At 31.6% G+C, this 22,110-nt stretch overlaps 1 protein-coding gene and 1 long non-coding RNA gene across 2 annotated transcripts in view; both read right to left on the reverse strand.

Annotated features, from left to right (window-relative positions):
• Positions 1–22,110, reverse strand: part of Reg-5 (Rhythmically expressed gene 5) — an 89,234-nt gene that overhangs the window by 24,147 nt on the left and 42,977 nt on the right. The gene's annotated exons all lie outside the window — the stretch shown is intronic.
• Positions 13,781–14,336, reverse strand: LOC142237550 (uncharacterized). Its single transcript, XR_012722507.1, has 2 exons — positions 14,137–14,336; positions 13,781–14,059 (listed from the first exon to the last, which is right to left on the reverse strand). It is a non-coding gene; the product is annotated as an uncharacterized LOC142237550 (long non-coding RNA).

Genomic DNA, 22,110 nt, shown 5'->3' on the forward strand with positions numbered 1-22,110 from the left:
ATGCGCAATTTACAAAATATTAAGGACAAATTACTTTAAAATAATGCAATTAATTAAAATAAAGTTCATAATATTTGTTTCAATTTTAAAATCGGGTTTAAATTAATTGAACTATTGAATTTTTAAATTTAAGATAAAAACTTTATTAATATATTTCAAAAAGAGAATGAAAATTCTGCAATTTAATTTTATTTCCAAGTAATCTTTCTTTTGAGTGCAGTTAAAAATAGTTCATTAACTACAATAAAGCATCAAATGTTACTATGACGATTGTTAAAAAAGAATTTTGTGGGATTTTTGCGAGATAAATAGTAGGTATTATTTGAAAAAATCGTAAATGTATAAAGGCCTACGAGGGGAGGGCTTAGCCCCTCCAGAAATTCAGTATAAAATATCGGCCTTTTTCAAATTGCGAAAATTCTACTTTTTAACGTATTCAAAAAAATTGTCTTTCGGCTTTGTGATTACTAAAGTTTCGGCTTTAGCGTTTTTTTGTATTTCGTTGTTCGAATAAATCGGGCTGCCACTATACCTAACCTAACCTAACCATGGATCAAATATAATAGTTTCCTTCGAAATCCCATAGCCACAGCGGGATACTTTATAACATGTGGAATTTGAGGTTCAGGTTTAAAGAAATATACTCCTTCAAGAAGACTGGTTCATATGGAGACTTCCTATGAACCGATCTAGATATGAAGACTAAGTTAGATTCTGGATTTATAAGAACTATATTTGTTTCATACACAAAAAAATTTATCTGATTCAATCATGAAATTAATTGATCCAGTTAATTTTTTAATTCAAATGTCATTAAAAAGTAGTATCATTAAAAAAGTAGTATCATTAAAAAATATTTGATTAAAAAATTAATTGATTTCATTAGCAAATTTCAATTGATTTTTTAATTGATTTAATTAAAATTTAATTCTTGTTGATTGCAAAACTCAATTAATTTTTTCATTACAAACGTAACTATTTTCAATTGCTTTCGTAACTAAAAAGCTTAAACTAAACTAAAAACTTAGTTTGATTGAAAAGTTAATTGTATCAATTAATTTTTTAATTAAAAATTTTAAAAATTTCAATCATTGACTTAATTAACTTAATATTTCTACCTTGATTAAAAAGTTAATTATATCAATTAATTGAAAATAATTTCAACTCCAATCAACTTTTTAATTGGAAATATTTTTCTGAATTTTTTTTTCTGTGCAGGTTTAAAAGAATCTTAATCTTTGAAAACAAAATTTTGTAGATTTTAAACTCCATCAATGGAATGAGCACGAGAAGTAACTTCGATAAATTTTATATAGAGGCTATACCAAGCACTTACCGATATAAGCCAAACTTAACGTGCCTCTTTATAGATCTAAAATTCGTCTATATTTCCAATTTGAGGTCAATTGGATAAAAATTGAGGTGTCTAAAAGCCCAAGAAATCGGGATGCTATACCAAAACGTGGACCGTTAAAATACCCTAAGAATTCAAATTTCAAGCAAGTCATATAAAAATAGTCATATAAAATAGCTATAGATAAGATAAATCGGAAAAAATTGTGATGTCTGTCAAAACATTGGCCGATATAATACCCTAAGAATTCAAATTTCAAGCAAATCGAATAAAAATTGTGGTTTCTTGATGCTTAAGAAAACAAAAATGGGACGTCGGTTCATAAGTGGGCTATATCAGAATCCGGACCGATATAGCCCATCTTCGAATTCGACTTGCTTGCCGATAAAAAATGAATAAGTTAATACTTTTTGTATTGGGACTATATCAAAGTATCACAATGGACTAAGTGACTCTAGTAACTTTAGATTTCTAAATTCCGATTTGTCTGAAAATCGGAAAAAAATTGCAGTGTCTAGAAGCCCAAGAATTCAAATCGGTATATAGGTCTACATGGGGCTTTATCATTACAAAGACTGACATAATACCTCTAGATTTAGAATTTCTAGAAAATTTGATAAAAATTGTGCTGCTTCAGCCGGAGAGGGAATGTTATCACCTAGAGTAGCGTGTTTATTCTGAAAACACCAAAGCCCAGTTTCGACCAAACACCAATAAATATCTGTATATCGCAAAAAGAGAATATACTTGAGATAAGAAACATTTCATTGAGTTCGAAAAAAATATAAAATTAAATTAAAACGAAATACGTTTTTATAGTAAAAATAATTAAGTTATAAATAATTTTGCAGTGTAAAGTGATGCTGAGTGTATCGGATCCTTCAACTAATAATATATGCGTTCTTAAAATCCCATTATGAATCCATTATCCATTCAATTTGTCAAATGCTACGATATCAAATGATCTCTGAAGATATCCACAACATGTCAGTATGTCATCTTTGTGAAGGCTTTGAAATGTGGAGGTTTTATTTAACTCGACTATTGAGACTAGAACACAAACAAAAATGACAAACTCCATGTCATTTGCATACAAAGTATAGGTACTTTGAGTACAGCCTTCAATAAAATACATCGAATAAAAGTAGACGAAGAAAAAGAAGAAACCCTTGACTTACAATTAGTTGGACAAAACGGTGCAGTGCATTTATTTACTTTACCGTTGTGTACTACAAGATATATTCATTCATTATTCGTCCAACTAATCAATCAAATTAAACCCTTAAGGACCGAACACTAAAGTTGTTGATAGGGTTCGATCATAGTATATGTGGAATTTAAAACCGACTTAATTCGACTTTGAAGTCGAGTCTCCATTATCTCTTAGGGATACAAAAGTCGGCATTTCAAATATCGACTTTTTGTCACATAAGAGTCAAAGTGGTCTTTTGATGGTGGTCAAGATCCATAATTTCGATTATTTATAGTGATCAAAACCGAGTAATCGAATTGAACGATACAAAAAAACATAACAAAATTTTGTCGAAAGTCGAAACGTAAAAACTCTATATTTTCGTAAGTAGGCACGAATAAAAGTGTTTTCGTGAGTATGCTTGTGTGTAAGTCTATAAAAGGGATTCGTGCGTGAGTAAGAATATTCCGTCGTAGGCGTGAGCATGTGTAACACATTACTCACGTGCACTCCTCGAAATCAACCTCCATCGATAGTAAATGGCGCCACTGAAAAAAATATTTTCCTTGAAGTTGTTTTGTCCTTACAGTTAAGTGATTCGGCATAAAATTGGGTATGGTAACATGAAAGAAAATTTTAACAAAAACAACTTAATTTTGAAAAAATCTCATACTATTGGGTTTAATTATTTTTTTTATTTTTTCATAAAAATTATTAGAATATATCATAACAAGTATATACGGCCGTATGTTTGGTCAGTCCGAATATTATGTATCAACCTCCATGGATTACGTAGAAACTTCTACTAAAGACTGTCATCCACAATCGATTTATTTACTTGGGTTGTGGTAATACTTGCCGATGGCAAGATATCTTACAACTCCTTAACATCGTCTTCTAAATTGGAAGTTAGTCCATACGGAGTGTATTCGAGTATTAGGCAAAAAAGGCGGATAAAAACTTGACCGGTATGAATTATTGCGTGGTAAAAGAGAGGCAGAAGTGAAATATGGGGGTCGTTTTATACCAGGGCTATATACAATTATGAACCTTTATGGTCCGATTTTTGTGTGATTTGTACCAAATTTTAGCAACATCAAAAGAAATTTGTTTATCCTAGAAGAAGTAAAATCTTGGGATTGGTTTATTTGGAGGCTATATATAACTATGGACCACTTCTGGCATTGTTAGCGACCATATATTTACTAACACATCGTACCAAATTTCAACCGAATCGGATGAAATTTGTGCCTCCAAGAAATTTGCTCTTCCAAGTAGCTCCCGGGGTCAAGTCTGGGGATAGGCTTATATGGGGGCTATATATAATTATGGACCGATATGGATACATTTTTGCAAGGTTCTTAGTGGCCATATACTTACAAAATTTTAACCGAATCGTACGAAAGTTGTTCCTCCAAGAGGCTCCGGAGGTCAAATCTGGGGATCGGTTTATATGGGGGCTATATGTTATATAATTATGGTCCTATATGGACCAATTTCTGCATGAGTGTTAGAGGTCATATACTAACACCACGTACCAAATTTCAACCGGAACGGATGAAATTTGCTCCTCCTAGAGCATACACAAGCCAAATCTGGGGGTCGGTTTATATGGGGGCTATAAGTAAACGTGGTCCGATATGGCCCGTTTGCAATACCATACGACTTACATCAACAAGTATATACGACCGTAAGTTCGGCAAGGCCGAAGCTTATGTACCCTCCACCGTGGATTGCGTAGAAACTTCTACTGAAGACTGTCATCCACAATCGAATTATTTGCGTTGCGGTAACACTTGCCGATGGCAAGGTATCCTAAAACTTCCTAACACCGTCTTCTAAATTACAAGGTAGTCCATACGTAGTATATATTAAACTAAAAAGGCCGATTAAATACGTATATAATTAAGTTTAAAGTTTCTATAGAAATAAAATTTTGAAAAAAAAAAAATTTGACAACATTTTCTATAGAAGTAAAATTTGGAAAAAATTTTCTATAGAAATAAAATTTGGAAAAAATTTTCTATAGAAATAAAATTTGGAAAAAATTTTCTATAGAAATAAAATTTTGACAAAATTTTCTATAGAAATAAAATTTTGACAAAATTTTCTATAGAAATAAAATTTTGACAAAATTTTCTATAGAAATAAAATTTTGACAAAATTTTCTATAGAAATATATAGAACTATAGACCGATGTGGACCAATTTTGGCATGGATATTAGCGGCCTTACACTAACACCACGTTGCAAATTTCAACCGGATCGGATGAATTTTGCTCCTCCAAGAGGCTCTGGAGGACAAATCTGGGAATCGATTTATATGGGGGCAATATATAATTATGGACCGATATGGACAATTTTTGCATGGTCATTAGAGAACATATACCAACACCATGTACCAAATTTCAGCCGGATCGGATGAAATTTGCTTCTCTTTAAAGCTCCGCAAGCCAAATCTGGGGATCGGTTTATATGGGGGCTATATATAATTATGGACCGATGTGGACCAATTTTTGCATGGTCATTAGAGAACATATACCAATACCATGTACCAAATTTCAGCCGGATCGGATGAAGTTTGGTTCTCTTAGAGGCTCCGCAAGCCAAATCGGGGGATCGGTTTATATGGGGGCTATATATATGGACCGATGTGGACCAATTTTTGCATGGTTGTTAGAGACCATATACTAACACCATGTACCAAATTTCGAAGTTAGCGTGATTTCAACAGACGGACGGACGGACATGCTCAGATCGACTCAGAATTTCACCACGACCCAGAATATATATACTTTATGGGGTCTTAGAGCAATATTTCGACGTGTTACAAACGGAATGACAAAGTTAATATACCCCCATCCTATGGTGGAGGGTATAATAACAACTACTTGCGCAAAGTTTCAAGTCGATAGCTTGTTTCGTAAGCTAGCGTGATTTCCACAGACGGACGGACATAGCCAGATCGACTCATAATTTCACCACGACCCAGAATATATACGGAATGACAAAGTTAATATACCCAATCACTTGACACGCATTAAAAAACTTGACAATCAAGCCCGTCTGGCAACCCTGCATAAATGTGTCCTTACTTCAATTCTCCTCTACTTTGGCTCGTGCGTGAGAAATAAAATCGGTTCGTGAATGTGCGTGAATAAAATTTCTGCAAAATCACACCCAGAGAAGGAATATGATCACCTCAAACATATTTCAGGAGCACCATGTTGCTTTTTCACGGCGACCATGTAGCATTTTTGTGGCAAAAATATTCTTTTCTCGTCAAACATAACATGCTTTCCGAAATCAGGTACATAATTTGCGAGAAAATAACATGGTGTCGACGAACAGGTTACATGTTTTCCGTGAAAAAGTAACATTTTGCTCTTGAAACATGGTTGGGGTGATCATATTCCTTCTCTGCGTGCACACTCACGAAAAAGATTTAATTCTTATTGGTATGTTAACTGAAATTAATATAGCTGTCGAACTATATTCTATTCATGAATTTTGTTACCTTTGCTCATACCTGCTTGGAAAATATTGTGAGTCTCGTGAATTTGTCGTGAGTCACGTGAATTGTCGTGAATCGTGCGTGAGTCATTAAAAGTAGTTCGTGCGTGAGCGTGCATGAGTACTGGTTTTCATTTCATGAATGTGCGTGAGTGTGAGTGAGATTTCCCTCACGCGCACACCTCTAGTGCATATCTTTAGTGGGAACCTTATATAAAATACCGGTGTCTTCCTTTCTTTCAAAATATGTACATTTAAATCGCATTTTGTTTGTAAGTGCATCGAATTCATTTGTCGAAAGTGTGCCATGTTACCAGGTATATTACGAACTAGAGTTTTGACCTAAACACACAAATTTGTTCAAGAACATATCGATGCCCTCATTCCAGAGTACGCTAAGTCGACTTGACATAGCATGTTTTGATGGAGTTCATTGTTTTCTATTCGGATTGATGTGAATTACATCCTGTCATAATTTCGAATTTATTGGACACTACTATCAAAAGTTATGGTTAATGGTTAATATTGTACATAGCCTGTGACTAAAGTTTTAAAAAATGTCCAATCCAAAAAGGGCAAAAAACTTTATTCGGTCTAAAGTGGTCTAAGTCATTTTTAGCCATGTTCTGCTAGCACTAGTTTGAGTTCCCACATACTAAAAAAATCTGTAATAAATATGATTTTAAGACCGAAAAAAGGGAATTTCTATCTTATACTATTTTTGAGAAATTAAAAAAAAAAACTTTGAACTTGTTTTCTGTAAAATTCACTTTTTAGACTTTGCGTACTTTGGAATGAAGACATCGATATATTCCTTTAGATTTATCCTTATTTTAAACTTATACATAACAGGTTGGCTGATAAGTCCCCGGTCTAACAAAGAAAAACACATTTTTTTTGTCAAAATTCGTTTTTATTATTCATCATAGTTCCCTTCAAGAGCGATACAACGATTATAACGACCTTCCAATTTTTTGATACCATTTTGGTAGTACTCCTTCGGTTTTGCCTCAAAATAGGCCTCCGTTTCGGCGATCACCTCTTCATTGCAGCCAAATTTTTTCCCTGCGAGCATCCTTTTGAGGTCTGAGAACAAGAAAAAGTCGCTGGGGGCCAGATCTGGAGAATACGGTAGGTGGGGAAGCAATTCGAAGCCAAATTCATGAATTTGTGCCATCGTTCTCAATGACTTGTGGCACGGTGCGCTGTCTTGGTGGAACAACACTTTTTTCTTCTTCATATGGGGCCGTTTTGCCGCGATTTCGACCTTCAAACGCTCCAATAACGTCATATAATAGTCACTGTTGATGGTTTTTTCCTTCTCAAGATAATCGATAAAAATTATTCCATGCGCATCCCAAAAAACAGAGGCCCTTACTTTGCCAGCGGACTTTTGAGTTTTTCCACGCTTCGGAGACGGTGTGAAGGAGCCATGTTTCATCCATTGTCACATATCGACGGAAAAACTCGGGTGTATTACGAGTTAACAGCTGCAAACACCGCTCAGAATCATCGACACGTTGTTGTTTTTGGTCAAATGTGAGCTCACGCGGCACCCATTTCGCACAGAGCTTCCGCATATCCAAATATTGATGAATGATATGACCAACACGTTCCTTTGATATCTTTAAGGCATCTGCTATCTCGTTCATTCAAAATCATTTTGTCGGTAACCACCTCTTTCGGGCGCTCTTTCACCACGCTTGAATTTAGCATACCAATCAATTATTGTTGATTTCCCTGGGGCAGAGTCCGGAAACTCATTATCAAGGCAAGTTTTTGCTTCCACCGTATTTTTTCCCTTCAGAAAACAGTATTTTATCAAAACACGAAATTCCATTTTTTCCATTTTTTTCACAATAACAAAAGATGCTTCACAAAAGACGCTCTATCCCACAAACTAATTGACTTACAGACGTCAAATTTTGACACGAATCATTTGATGGTACTGTATAAAAATTATATGTATTTAATACTAGCGACGCCATTTATGTTATCAGCCAAATTGTTATATACAAAAGCCTTTGATTTCACCAAAAATTTTACTTTTCTGCATTTTACCGTGGAACGATCCTTTTCTCGTCTGGCATAGAATTTATTGTTCAAAATTCTTTACGGAGAGGTAAAATTGAAAAGCAACAAAATTTAAAGATTACGATTTTAAGATTTAAAATTTTTCTTATATTTTCAAATGAAATCCGAAATACTGAAATAGAACCACATTTGAAGAATTAGCGCGAAATTAATGCAAGCCCATTAGCTACATCATTTCTGAAGGTTTGATAAAATGAAAAGTAATGGATATCATCGATTATAAGAAAACTTTAATCCTCCATAATATTATAATTTTATTACCCTCAATGGGTTAATGTTATTATCTGCTCTTAATATAGCTTGTATATTTGTTTAGATTTTTTTTTTGTATTTTGAGTTTTAATAAATCACCAACATGACAACTGTGAGGTGACATGGAAAACGGTAAACTCTTCAATTCCAAATTGTATGTCTCAAAGCTAGTCACAATCAATTGACACCGAACAATAGCTGCCAATATCTATGCACCACTCAAGCGAATATAAAAGCAAGACGACAAAACAATTTGAAATACGTGACAAAATTTATAAAACAAAAAAATGTTTCGTAAAACGGCTGTATGAAAAAAACCAACGATATGCCAAATTTTTAAATCGATAAATTCAAAGAAACCCAATGAAAACTTTTTTTCTTCGATTTTGGGTAAACAAATATGAGTGAACATATTAACAAATTAATTGCTAATTATGGTCGTATTGCACAATTTTTTCCGTTTACAAGCTAGAAAAAAAGGAATAGAAATTGTTACCCACACTCAAAAAAAGTTTACTTGGATCAAAAGATTGTGACCTTTCCTTAAGGATTTTGGCATTGATTCCGAGCCAATGATGAGGCTTCTTTAAAATAATAAAATTTTTTAGCGACCTATCTGGCTTTAAATCTAGGACAAATAAAATTAAAATAGGGGTACAGATCTCATTTCTCAAATTTTCATTCTCTTTACGCTATTTATTAATAAAGGTACTCACATACAAACAAATGCCAGTTTAAAAATCCAAATTACAATGGATACTTCAAAGTAAAACATGTTTTCTTAATTGCTAAAAAACTTTAAACCAAACACGCTTAATGCTCAAAATAAGTCTTAGCCTATATTTGAAGCGTTTTTATCTTAAATCTAAAGATTCAATATTTCGGTTAATTTAAGGATAATTTCTTTAAATCAAAAATGTGTTTCTTTACTTTAAGGAAAATTGGTCTTAGTTCAAAGACGTGAAAAAATATTTACGTGATATTAAAGATTACGCAACCTAAATTTTAGGATGCGAAATTTACAAAATATTAAGGACAATTTCTTTAAAATGTAAGAAATTTTACTTAAAATAAAGTTTATAATCTTTGCTTCAAAAATTTTTTCATTGAATTTAGGACACAAATTTTGTACATTTGCGTCCCTCCGTTAAAGTTCCATGTCTTTTAACTAAGGTTACTTTTCCCTAAAGTAAAGAAACACATTTTCAAATATAGGCTAAGACTTATTTTGAGCATTAAGCGTCTTTGGTTTAAAGTTTTTTAGGAATTAAGAAAACATTTTTTACTTTGAAGTATCCGTTATAATTTGGATTTTTAAACTGGCATTTGTTTGTACGTGAGTACCTTTATTAATAAACCGCGAAAAGAGAATGAAAATTTGATAAATGAGATCTGTATCCTAATTTTAATTTTATTGGTCCTAGATTTAGAGCCAGATAGGTCGCTAAAAAAATTCTTTATTTTAAAGAAGCCGCATCTTTGGCTCAGAATCAATACCAAAATCCTTGAGGGAAGGTAAAAATCTTTGGATCCAAGTAAACTTTTTTTTTTGAGTGTACGGATGTTGGGTACTATGTAGAACAGGGGCGGACTCGAAATGGGTCCTGAATCCACAGGACTCATTTTTGTCAAAATTTTATTTCTATAGAAAATTTTCTCAAAATTTTATTTCTATAGAAAATTTTGTCAAAATTGTATTTCTATAGAAAATTTTGTCAAAATTTTATTTCTATAGAAAATTTTCTCAAAATTTTATTTCCATAAAAAATTCAGTCAATATTTTATTTCTATAGAAAATTTTGTCAAAATTTTATTTCTACATAAAATTGTTTTTCTATAGAAAATTTTGTCAAAATTTTATTTCCATAGAAAATATGTGTTGCATTTGTTCTTGGCGTCGTGGATTTCGATGGAATCTAGTCTTCACTTTTCGGAACATTTCTTGTCTTGTCACCGTTTTTTCGTCCACATTTTATTTCTATAGAAAATTTTGTCAAAATTTTATTGCCATAGAAAATTTTGCCAAAATTTTATTTCCATAGAAAATGTTGTCAAAATTTTATTTCCATAGAAAATGTTGTCAAAATTTTATTTCCACAGAAAATTTTGTCAAAATTTTATTTCCATAGAAAATGTTGTCAAAATTTTATTTCCATAGTAAACTTTGTCAAAATTTTATTTCTATAGATTATTATGTTAAAATTTTATTTCCATAGAAAATTTTGTCAACATTTTATTTCTATGGAATATTTTGTCAAAATTTTATTTCTGTGGAAAATTTTGTCAAAATTTTATTTCTATAGAAAATTTTGTCAAAATTGTATTTCTATAGAAAATTTTGTCAAAATTGTATTTCTATAGAAAATATGTGTTGCATTTGTTCTCGACGTCGTGGGTTTCTATGAAAATTGATCTTCACTTTTCTAGTGTTGTCACCGTTTTTTCGTCCACATTTTGAAAGCGATGCAATACTGCCAGTATCACGGTAACGACCAATATTGCGAGAAATAATAGATTTAGTCACAGTGCTGGAGAACTGTAACGATAGCCACTTGTTGTTTTCCAGCTAAATATAAAGCAATCACAATATCAAGATTGAATTCCATCACACATACCTTTATTTCTGAAGGCAATAGATCAAAATGCTTTTGTAAACTTGTAAATAATAAAATGAACTGACACTGGAAAAAATCTGTCAGCTGTCAAACGAGCGGTTTAGAAATTATAGAACCTTGAAGTTGGATGCAATATATATCAGCTTTATTTCCATTTAAATTTCTGTAACTTTTCAATATCTGATAGAACCTTGCACGCAGAGAAGGAATATGGTCACCTCAAATATGTTTCAAGAGCAAAATGTTATTTTTGTATGGGGACCATGTAACATGTTTGTCACTAAAATGTTATTTTCTCGTCAAATATAACCTGCTTGCCGAAATCAGATACATGGTTTCCGAGAAAATAACATGGTTGCGAAAACCATGTTACATGGTCACCACCCAAAAATAACATTTTGCTCTTAAAACATGTTTAAGGTGATCATATTCCTTCTCTGGGTGTGAAGTTGGTTGCCATATATATAAGCCCCCCCCCCTTTATTCCCATCTAAATTTCTGCAACTTTTCAATATCTTTTAACTATATTAAGTATTTCCTATCTTGGATTATATTCAGCATTCCGGCATTCCCAACTTAAATAAATGATTTCACGCTTTTAAAAGGTTTTAAATACATTTCTATATAACAATGACTAGGCGATTCACGTGCCACATTTTATTATACATGCGATTAAATCGTAAAAACATTATTTATATTAAAGACCCCATTAAAGAAGATGACATATCAGTACGGTGATATCATTACAAGTCATCAGGTTGAAATGAGGTTTCATTGAAGCTACTCCATAAAACCTCTTCAATATATTTGTGTTTCGAGGAATTTCTGAATGTAACTCAAGTGGCCAGAGTAAATAAAACACACCCTCATCTCTTAATTAAAACCTTCTACGTAATATCTTAAACCTTGACAATTATATACGAAATTCCATTTATGTGGTTCTTTAAAATGTAAAACGCATTTCCCAAAAGCAAATCAAAAATTGATCAAAATCTAATTGATTTACTGCTATCCGCTTTTTTGGGGGGATAATAAAGAACGTAATACAAATATTAAATTAAAAATAAAAGTAAGAAATATTTATATATATTTTTTTTGCCAAAGAGCTTAATTTTTAATGAAAATTCTATATATATATATTATAGTATTTGTTGAACTGATGGCAGAATCTTCAAATGGATCATTATTTACAAAGTTTGTTCTATGATATAGAATTTTCAGTGGTTCGAAATTTTTGCTATACCCAGAAAGTTGAACGAAAGTATGTTGAAATGAAACTCAGACTCGATTGTGTTCATTATTCCAATAAAATTGCCCATTTATAAGGTTTAAGCGAAATTCATATAGCGCAAGAGACATTTAACAATTTTAAACTCGAATTTTTACCTTTAAAATATTGAACTTTCTTTAATAACAAAAAAATTATAATTTATAATAAATTCAATTTGACAAAAATTATTAACTTATTTCTATGGCAATTAGTTTTAGTTAAATTTAATAAAATAAACCTACATTTTCTTTCAGGGTGTGTTCACTTTTTTTTTTTGGGTGCACAGCGGTTTAATTTTTTTTTTGTTTGAGTGTACAGAGGAAACTTAATTTGATGTGATGGGTATTGGGACCAAATTCGCTTCATACTGTCAATAGAATTACCTTTGAGGTATCCTGAACCTGGATATCATTTAGTAATCGTTTGGACATTTCATAGTGATTCAAAGATTTTATCAGTGGCATTACACAAAGTGTGACATGTCGTTTGGTTTCGTTTACAAAAAGAAGGTTCCTTAACATCACTAAGCAAATTCTCTTATACTTACATTACATTACATTAGTTCAGTAATCAAAATAATTAATGTACCTGAAATTAAAAATAAATTAATATTATCCAATTATATAAATATAAACATAATGATATTATTTATTCTAAGGAAACCTAATCATTTCATGCAATGGAATAATCTAACATAATAACCCAGCAAAACAAATTGGAAGTTGTTCCACAAACATTTCTTTTAAAGCCCATCCCAGAACCCGCCATCGAGTTTTTTCCAACTTCCGATGCAGTCCTTTTGGATAAGTCCACAAACATTTCTTCTAAAGCGCTTCGTGGGATCCCCCAATGATTTTTTTTTACTTCCAATGCAGTCCTTGTGGACAAGTGTTAGAAAAACGCAATCAGGCTATTTTAGGTGCAAATTTTGGACAATTAAAGTTTACAAAAAAATAGAAAACTAATAAAAAATATAAAAAAATAGAAAATTAATAAAAAAGTAAAAAATAATAATAAAAAAATAAATTTCATCCCCGCTGGGATTTGAACCAGTGCCGTTTGACTTTTTCGCTTCCATGGAAGTTCTTTTGAGAAGGTTTTGCAAATTACGAGAATTTTTAATTTTTTTGTTGATTTTTAATGGAAGAAATATATTTATACGAAAATAAAAAATAAAAACGATGCATAACATAGAAAAATAATTTTTTAGAAAAATATTTGATAAAAAAATTGCCGCTGGTGAGATTTGAATCTGCGTTTATTATTTTTTCTTTCACACTAATAAAAAACATCTCGAGAAGCAATTAGAATGTTATTCCTTGGTGTCGTATTACGATCATATCACAAACATTTGAATTGACCTTTCGACGCTTTATGTTCAATGGCCTTTGTGGCTGAGTGTGCTAAGGCGTTCTGTTATGGTGCCTGCAAACCCAGGTTCAACCACTGCTCGGAGCGAAAAAGTTTTTCAAAGTTAATAAAACATATGGATGAAAAAAAGTGAAATTTTTAAATTTATTCATTCAAATTAACTTCCAGGGCACAACTTCTAAAGCAATGCAAAGGATCCAAAAAGGTAGTACTTCCGTCCTATGACAAGCCCATGTAAAATTCATTGAAGATGATCCAAGTTTGCACTACTTCCGGATCACAGGTTGGGGATCCAAACTACTTTCTGGGAAGCTCTTTTTTTCCTGGAATATTTGTTGCAGATTTCATTATAAATTGATGGGGAATAGCCCAAAGCAAATTTTCACAAAGTTTGTATTCCTTAAAATGGATTATTAAAGAAAAGTAATCGTGAAAAAATGACGATTTTAGCGGCTAAACTCGAACTTAATACCCACCTTAAGTGAAAACAATTGTACTTATGATTTCACCTTACATATATGAAATTCAAATACCGTTCCCACAAGAAGGTGATGCACAATTTCTCAGAATAATAAATTTTATGATCACATATGCTATATTCACAATGAAACATATGAAAAGTGTACGCCCCACGATGCAATGTTGCTTTTTGGCCCTTCGGTTTCGTACAAGTATGTGATAGCTCAAGCTTTTATAAAATGAAAAGATACCGCGTAAAATGTGACATATTTATGTGAAAAAGTTAATTTTAAGAAATTCAAATTGATGTATCTGGTATATATTTACAAAATAATACCATCGATCGATCGAACGAGCGATCGACCGACCGGTGGTCATTATTAACGAAAAATAAGCAAACTCAGCTTTAAACCAGTTTGAGAAAGAAACAAAAAAATTGATTATGTTAACCAATATTTTACGTAAGCTATAAGGTTGTATCAGTATCGGGAGCCATCATCCCTGTATACGTCTCGTCTTTTGATGTTATTTTGCTATGGTCTGTCAATACATTGGGTCAGTAACGCAGGTATTTCCACTGATATCGGCGCTGTTTATTTTTTTTTGTCATGTAAAGACTTTCGTTATATGTAAGTACCCTTACATATATTATTATGTATATTAGGGTAGATCCTAAACTAAATGGTTCGACATGCTTTGTTAATAAAACAAAAATCGCATATAAGTACCCGTATATATATTATTATGTATATTAGGGTAGATCCTAAACTAAAGAGTTTGAAGAACTTCGTTAACAAAAACAAGTAAGGAAAGTCTAAAGTCGGGCGGGGCCGACTATATTATACCCTGCACCACTTTGTAGATCTAAATTTTCGATACCATATCACATCCGTCAAATGTGTTGGGGGCTATATATAAAAGTTTGTCCCAAATACATACATTTAAATATCACTCGATTTGGACAGAATTTGATAGACTTCTACAATATCTATAGACTCAAAATTTAAGTTGGCTAATGCACTAGGGTGGAACACAATTTTAGTAAAAAAATATGGGAGACATTTAAATCTGAACCAATTTTAGGGAAACTTCGCAAAAGTTTATTTATGATTTATCGCTCGATATATATGTATTAGAAGTTTAGGAAAATTACAACTTTTCGACTAAGCATTGGCGATTTTACAAGGAAAATGTTGGTCGAAATCAGAAAAACATATATATGGGAGCTAAATCTAAATCTGAACCGATTTCAACCAAATTTGGCACGCATAGCTACAATGCTAATTCTACTCCCTGTGCAAAATTTCAACTAAATCGGAGCAAAAAATTGGCCTCTGTGGTCATTTGAGTGTAAATCAGGCGAAAGCTATATATGGGAGATATATCTAAATCTGAACCGATTTCAACCAAATTTGGTACGTATAGCTACAATGCTAATTCTACTCCCTGTGCAAAATTTCAACTAAATCGGAGTTAAAAATTGGCCTCTGTGGTCATATGAGTGTAAATCGGGCGAAAGCTATATATGGGAGATATATCCAAATCTGAACCGACTTCAACCAAATTTGGCACGCATAGCTACAATGCTAATTCTACTCCCTGTGCAAAATTTCAACTAAATCGGAGTTAAATATTGGCCTCTGTTGTCATATGAGTGTAAATCGGGCGAAAGCTATATATGGGAGATATATCTAAATCTGAACCGATTTCAACCAAATTAGGCACGCATGACTACAATGCTAATTCTACTCCCTGTGCAAAATTTCAACTAAATCGGAGTTAAAAATTGGCCTCTGCGGGCAAATGAGTGTAAATCGGGCGAAAGCTATATATTGGAGCTATATCTAAATCTGAACCGATTTGGCTGATATTTTGCAAGTTTTTCGAGACACATAAAATATTCGGATGTACGGAATTTGAGGAAGATCGGTTGATATACACGCCAATTATGACCAGATCGGTGAAAAATATATATGGCAGCTATATCTAAATCTGAACCGATTTTTTCCAAAATCAATAGGGATCGTCTCTGAGCCGAAACAGGACTCTATACCAAATTTTAGGACAATCGGACTAAAACTGCGAGCTGTACTTTGCACACAAAAATACATCAACAGACAGACAGACGGACAGACAGACAGACAGACGGACATCGCTAAATCGACTCAGAATTTAATTCTAAGCCGATCCGTATACTAAAAGGTTGGTCTATGATTACTCCTTCTTGGCGTTACATACAAATGCACAAACTTATTATACCCTGTACCACAGTAATGGTGAAGGGTATAAAAAATTGTCAAGAGCACTTAACAAACACTGAAAAAAGCATGCCCGGTTCCAAAGATTTTGTCTTTACTCTAAAAATTTTGCTATTGATTCCGAGCCAAGGAAGCAGAGAATACAAGTAAGGACACTTTTAAGATACAATTCTCTTTTAATTTTGGGTTTTGTGTACTTGCTTCTAGGAAGCAAATTTTAATTTTTCGTTTTTTCAGCTTTTTTTTTTCATATGCTATCAAAGTCCTTTAAAAATGAGTTAACTACAACTTTATTTTCCAAACTTGAGTTCCAGTAGAAATTATGCTATGTTTCAAGTAAAAAACGTCTTTAAAATAAAGTGTTGAAAAGCATGCCCTATACACGGATGAAAAAGACTGTTTTTCATATGTTTGGCTATAAACATTATATGTTTGGAACACAAATTTTTAAACACAATATTTTTGAGTGCAAGCATATAATGTTCATAAACTAGCATAACATGTTTGGGACATATATGTTAATATGTTAGAACATATTATGTTTGGGACATAAAATGTTTGTAAATATAATATGCTTGGATGCAAACATATATTAATTTAGAAATAGCCTATAAACATATATGTGTTTAGTAGCTTGGAGCGCTATTTAACAGGGAGCGATATTGAATTAAGTTGGTGGTTGTTGCTTGTTATTACAAAATTAACATTTTATTTTTCCTTGGGCAATTGATCAGCTACTTCTTTGATCCTTACAAACTGTGTGGTCCGCTGTTCGAATCCCCGTCCGGCAATAGGTAAAATTAAAATAAATAAAAATCATAAAATTGAATAATTTCTTCTACAATGTTTGTATTACAGAAAAAGGTGCTAAGAACTAAAAAATCTCGTGGAAGTGAGAAAGATGTGGGAGAATATACAATTAGGCAGAAACAAAATTTTGAGCATTCAGGTCGAAAACCTATGTTGTTAGCACCTATATTACCTGTTTATTTTAATAATTCATTATGATTGTAAATATATAAATAAATAAATAAAATTTTGAGCACAATATTGTTTGGGAGAATTTTTTTTAAGCATATAATATTTTTGGGTGCAAAATGCTTCCAAACATATTATATGTTCACATAATAACATATTGTTTTTTGGAAGACAACATTATTGAATTTGGATGCAAATATACAAAATGTTTGGAATTTAGACTAACCAAACATATATTGTTTAGACTAATATGCTTTCAAACATATTATATATTGGAAGAGATCAAACATATAAATGTTTGGGCAATACCCAAAAATGTATATGCTTGAAGCAAAATATGTTTGGGAGTATATGTTACAGAAGCGATTTTTTGTGAGGGTGTATTTGAACGATTTTTTGCTTTGTAGTCAAGATGCAAAAAGTCAACAAATTTAAAGACAATTTCATTAATTTTAAAGAATTTTTCTGAATTATTAAAGTCAACACGACCTTAGCCCAAAATTTTTTTCTTTCATGTTATAATACCCATTTTTAAGTCAAATCACTTAATTATAGGGACAATACGACTTAATTGAAAAGTTTATCGACTTTTGGACAAAGAAAAAAACTTTATATTAGAGAAATGTGTCTTCTATGCTAAGAAAAATTTGCATTCGTATTTCAAAGACATGAAATCTTTGACCTCACGACAATGTTTTTTTCAGTGAACAAATTTTGTCACAGTAAGAATTTATATTAATTAGCATGCCCGTCTTGCATGCAATGAAAATTACCACAGGGTTGCAAAGAGCGAAATTTTTTGATGTGCATAACAGTATAGTGGATTTTGAAAGAAATTTTGTTGAAATCCAATACAAGCCATCCGATATTTCCCTAATAAAAATCTACTTAAATCTAACCAGCGTGTATGTCATTATTCATATTTTGGGGTGACATTTGTAAAAGTTATTTTTATTTAAAAAAAATATATTTCTTTGTAGTTACATTTTATTACTTCTTTTTCCGCTGCCCAATGAAATTTTCCTTTTGTTATGTATGTCTCAAACATTTTATGAACTAAACATGCACAGAAAAAAATTTCACGAAAAATTTTCCAATTAAAATTTTAATTGAGTTCTAAAAAATATTCAATTAAAAATTTTATTGAATCAACAAATTTTTTAACTCAATCAAAAATCAATCACAAAACTTAATAGTATCAATTAATTTTTTAATTGGATCAATTAATTTTTTAATTGATACTATCATTTCTGTGATTGAAGACATTTCAATTAAAAAATTAATTGGATCAATTAATTTCGTGATTGAATCAAACAATTTTGTTTGTGGGTATAAAGTTCAATGACCGTCCACATAAATTCAATATGAAGTAACGCAGAAGAAACTTTTCGTGCGATTCCCAAAAATTAAGAATGAACTACAGAACACAGAAAAAAATTTCACGAAAATTTTTCCAATTAAAATTTTAATTGAGTTTTAAAACATATTCAATTAATAATTTAATTGATTCAACAAATTTTTTAATTGAAACATAAATCAATCACAAAAATTAATAGTATCAATTAATTTTTTAATTGGATCAATTAATTTTTTAATTGATACTATCATTTCTGTGATTGAAGACATTTCAATGAAAAAATTAATTGAATCAATTAATTTCGTGATTGAATCAGAAATTTTTTTTTTGTGTGTATGGTTAAAGCGGTCATGACTTGGCGCCAATGGTTTCGTTCTTTGTGGAAATCTCAAAATGTGGAGTATAATTTAGTTCAATTTTCGCACGAGATAGTTAAGTATCAGGCTCACTTAGACTATTCAGTCCATTGTGATACCACATTGGTGAACTTCTCTCTTATCACAGAATGCTGCCCGTTTCCATGTTAAGCTCAATGACAAGGGACCACCTTTTTATAGCCGAGTCCGAACGACGTTTCTCATTGCAGTGAAACCACTTAGAGAAGCTTTGAAACCCTCAGAAACCAGCATTACTGACGTGGGATAATCCAAAACTTTTTGGTGTTCGGTCGAAGCAGGAATCGAACCCACGACCTTGTGTATGCAAGGCGGACATGGTAACCATTGCACCACGGTGGCTCCTAATACCATAGGAGATACAAATATATCCATAACATGGCTAAGAAATGATACACGTTCCAGTTAATCCAGTAAGTAAGGAAACAATAAGATAGATAGATAGATAGATAGTTCATTCTTGCAATAAAACAGTTTACTTTTTTTCAGTGCAGCAGTTGCAATTCACAAAAAAAAAAAATATCACCAAAATATTCCCAAATAAAAAGTTCACATAGAAAAATTTTACGAAAATTTTTCCAATTAAAATCTTAAAAATTTAATTGATTCAACAAATTTTTTAATTGAAACAAAAATCAATCACACAAACTAATAGTAGCAATTAATTTTTTAATTGGATCAATTAATTTTTTAATTGACTGCCAATTATTTTTTTAATTGATACTATCATTTCTGTTATTGAAGACATTTCAATTAAACAATTAATTGGATCAATTAATTTCGTGATTGAATCAGATTTTTTTTGTGTTGATTGAAGTTGAAAATTAATTGATACTATTAATCTTTTAATCAAACTGGAAACATTAAGTCAATTAAGCCAATGATTGAAAGTTTTTAAATTTTCAATTAATAAAATAATTGATACAATTAACTTTTTAATCAAATTGGGAATAATAACACAGTTAAAAAATTATGGATATATTTTTAAAATTCTTAATTAAAACTTGTTTGAAATTATAAATTTTTGAATCAAACTAAAAAGGATTAAAAATAGTTACAGAAATTGATTGTAATATATTATACCGATTACAAATGGTTTCGTTGTTAATTAAAACATTAATTGAATTTAAATTTAATTGAATCAATTAAAAAATAATTGAAATTTGCTAATGAAATCAATTAATTATTTAATCAAGTATTTTTTGATGCTCAATTAAAACTGTGTTTGATACTATCATTTTCGTGATTCAAGACATTTCAATTAAAAACCTAATTGGATCAATTAATTTTGTGATTGAATCTGAAAAATTTTTTTTGTATATTTTTGATGCTCAATTAAAACTGTGATTGATAATATAATTTTCGTGATTGAAGACATTTCAATTAAAAAACTAATTGTATCACTTAATTTTGTGATTGAATCTGAAAAAAAAACAATTTTTTTGAGTGTAACATCATGTTTGACATACTTTTTTTGTAAAATCATTGTATGAAACAAACGGGATTTCCAATGCAGATGTATGCTCAATAAATATCCCTGCATCCATTGAAGCCACTCTATTATACACGTGTAAAAAATTTCGTGTTTCTTTATTTAATTTCTTTTTTCACTCATATATAGGAGTATGCATATGTCTGTAAGTTTTAAAGGTAGATATGCTTGTGTGTTCTTCGTCTGGTTTTTGTTTTTTTATTTTTTTTTTTTTTTTTAATAATTTTTTAATGATATTTTGATTATGCGACCATAAAAGCAACGATTTTCAGTCTTTGTGTTATTTTTTTTTTCTTTTTAATTTTGGTAAGCCGGATGGATGAATGAATGCTTGGGTGAGTAGTATGGTTACAAACAAAGCCAATGGGTTATTGACCGCCACCAAAAGTTTGGAAGATTTAAAGATGACACATGCTGCCGTTTTTGCGTCTGCATATTGAGGGAAGATTTTTTTGGTATAGCCAAAATTACTAGATGGTCAGGGTATAATAACATAGATCTTCATGAAAAACGGAATTGTAGACCAACGAAGTATTTAGTTGTTGCTACATATGGTTTTTCAGCCTAAACAAAGTTAAAAGACCAATTTTGGCAATAAACTAAAAATTTGTTGGTCCTAAATGTCCTTTCGTATCAAAGAAGAGTTTTTTTGTGTACTGATCGATCTAGGAAAACCTACACAGTCGACTGGGAGCCACCGTGGGGCAATGGTCGCATTGCCTACATAGGGTCGTGGGTTCAACCCCAGTTTCTACCAAATATTAAAAAGTTTTTCAGTGGTGGATTATCCCCTCTCAGTAATGCTGGTGACATTTCTTGGTGTTTCAAAGCTTCTCTAAGTTGTTTCACCGCGATGTAGAATGCCGTTCGGATTCGACTATAAAAAGTAAGTCCCTTGTCGTAAAGCTTTACATAGAATCGGGAAGCACTCAGTGATAAGAGAGAAGTTCACCACTGTGGTATCAAAATGGACTGAATAGTTTAAGTCAGCCTGAAATATCGAGCTGCCACTATACCTAATCGAACTTAACCTACTCAGTAGACTTAGATGTGGAATTTTGTTATACACCGAAAAAAAAGTAAGTAAGTAAGAATGAACTAACTCGTACGCAAAATGGAACTAAATTATTCTCCCCATTGGGAGATTTCCGCAAAGCGTTGCTAAAACCAGGAAAATTTATTGCCCTATTGTACTTTTTAACTGCAGCTCTCGAAATTACACCCTATCATAGAAGAAAAAATGAACTAAAAGTAAAAAAAGAAAACCATTGGGGTCAAATCATGACCATTTTAACCATACAGTAGTTCATTCGTATTACTTTTGGAAATCGTACGAAAATTTTCTTTTGTTTAGTTTGTATTGAACTTATGTGTACGGTCATTGAACTTTATACTAGAGGTGTGCACGCTCACGTACACTCACGACGGAAAAATCTTACTCACACTCACGCACGATATTGTTAGGTAGGACTAATGCACACTCACGAAAAGAAAATTTGTACTCACGCATA

This window comes from Haematobia irritans, chromosome 5 (assembly GCF_050003625.1).
Source record: "Haematobia irritans isolate KBUSLIRL chromosome 5, ASM5000362v1, whole genome shotgun sequence".
NCBI lineage: Eukaryota > Metazoa > Arthropoda > Insecta > Diptera > Muscidae > Haematobia > Haematobia irritans.